The sequence below is a fragment of the Myotis davidii genome, unplaced genomic scaffold (genome assembly GCF_000327345.1).
Source record: "Myotis davidii unplaced genomic scaffold, ASM32734v1 scaffold370, whole genome shotgun sequence".
Taxonomy (NCBI): Eukaryota; Metazoa; Chordata; class Mammalia; order Chiroptera; family Vespertilionidae; genus Myotis; species Myotis davidii.
This window is the reverse complement of record NW_006288615.1, coordinates 5941349-5943822: the sequence shown is the minus strand read 5'-3', so window position 1 is coordinate 5943822 and position 2474 is coordinate 5941349.

The window sequence follows — 2474 nt, the reverse complement described above, 5'->3', positions numbered from 1 at the left end:
GAACCGTCAGTATATGTTTTTTGAACAACAACATTAAAAGAATAATTTATTAGATTACTTCCTCTCTAACACCAAGATGTATCCAAGATAGATTCAAAAAGGACATATTTAACCGTCAGCAAAGCTACAAGAAAGCAAACATCAATCATAAAATCTCCTGAGAAGGAGGAGCTTTCATATTTTGAAGCAATAAAAGAAATGACAAAGGAAAAGTTGTTGGATTCTGACTAGATCCATTTTGAAATGCCAGAATATCAAAACCATAACCAGGACTTCAGAGTGAATGGGTAAAGAAAAGGTAATTGTGGGAAGTATGCAGACAGAGGGTTAATTTCACTGCAAAACGCCCCTGGGAGAAAAAGGGGTGGGGGTCATGGACCAAGAAGTCACAAAAGGAAATGCAATTAGTAAACAAACACTTGGGGAAATTTCCCACAGCACGAAGGATGGATCAATGCAATTAAAATAATTACATACCATTTGACCTATCCAGTTAACAAAGCTTGTGAAAATAAACATCGTTGCCAGAGAAGGGACCTTAAAGTTACCAGTGGACAGTGCTGCCCCAGAGCCGGGGACCATCTGTGGTGACAGACCAAGTCCTCTAACCTCTGGGAATCCCGAGGCAGTGAAAACAAATACCAGGAAAGCTTCAGAGAGAGAGAGAGATTTTCATCACGACATAATTCACAACAGTGACAAATGGGCCGTGCTATAAATGCCCCCCAAAGAGACACGTGGTTAAGGAAACACACTCTTTTGCAAAAGCGATTACTGATATTTTAAAAGAGTACCACAGCCAGGGAAGTATGTCTGATGTGACAGAATGTTAAGTGGAAAAGCAGAACCCAAAGCTGAATACACGGTGTGATCAAATCCGTAATAAAATCAGTTTCCGTGGGAAGGTGAAAGAACATACTGAGATGTTTTTCTCATGAGATTAGGGTTGATTTACTTTTCATTTCATTCTACTTGCTTATATTTCACAAATCTGCTTTACGGAGGGCCCTGGCTCTCAAATTTTAATATGTAGAAGCATCACTTGAATGCTCCTTAAAAATGAGGATTCCCGGACCCAGAGGGTCTGATCTGAGAGACCTGGAAGCACTGTGCCTATTAACATTCTGAGGATTGTCATGTCTGCAGTTCTAACCAATTCTCTGACACCAACTGGTGTCCCACAGTTCAATTCAATTCTGACACTAACCACCCAGAGTCAGCATCCGATCCCACAAGTTAAAAGGCAAGTTCCCCATCAGACTGCCCTCGCTTCAGGCGCCAGCTGCCCATGGGATCCTGAGGATACCCCAACTTCTGTCCCACTTGACTATGAATTTGAGGGTCCCCATGATTCCTACCTCATGTTTGATGATTTGCTAGAACTCAGGAAAGCGCTGACCCTTGAACACCATGGCTTAGAACGCAAGGGTCGATTTATACGCAGATGTTTTTCAATCGACAATTTGAAGAAACTTGAAAGCAAACCATGCAGCCTAAAATAGACGATGTGTAAGCTTACAGCAGCAATAAATACACTCAGGACTTTAAATGTATTTTCCTCGTGATGTTCTTTACATGTTCTTTTCTCTAGCTCTCTTTATGTGAGAACACAGTATATAACACATGTCACATACACACACCGTGTTGTTTGTGATCAGGAAGACTTCTTCTCCACATGGGCTTGTAATCATTAAGTTTGGGGGGAATTAAAAGTTAAACTTTTAATTTTTCAACTTTGTGGTGGGTTGGCACCCCGACTCCTGCAGTGTTCAAGCGTCCATTGTACTCGTGATTACAGTTTTATTTCAAAGAATACAAAGTAAAGCCACAAAGAAAGTTGCACAGGGTGAAGTCTGGGAGGGGAAGCCAGAGCTGCCATGCCCACTCGTCCCAGAATCCCGGCTCGTCCCCTTCCCAACACATTGATGCATTCACCAACCAGGAAGCTCCCTCACACCTCCAGGCCAGAGTTTTTATTGGGGGTTTTATCACCTACGATTGATTGATATCTCACTGGCCATAGAGTTGAACACACTCTCCAGCCCTCTCCCTCCCTTCCCCAGAGGTCTACTGTGATGGTTCAAGTTCCAGCCCTCCTATCACATGCTTGGTCTTTCCTGCCTGGACAGCTCCTCCTTGAAATGATCTAGGATCCCACTTCATTAGCATAAATTCAGGTATGGTCTAAAGGTGTCTCTGTGAATAGCAGAGACATTGGTATTGCTCAGAAAATCCCAAGGGGTTTGGAACTCTGTACAAGGAATGGGGACAAAGGCCAGGGGGATTCTTTACTATGCCATAATAGCCCATGTCCAACAGTTGCACTCTGACAAATACTAGCACATGCATTATTTTAATTTAAAAAATAAGGTGTAGGTTGTTAATGAAGAAGGTAATTGGGGATGCTAGAGGACAGGGCAGTAGGAAAGACTCCCCGTGGGATCTTGGAGCTGGGGCCATGATGACTAGGGGTT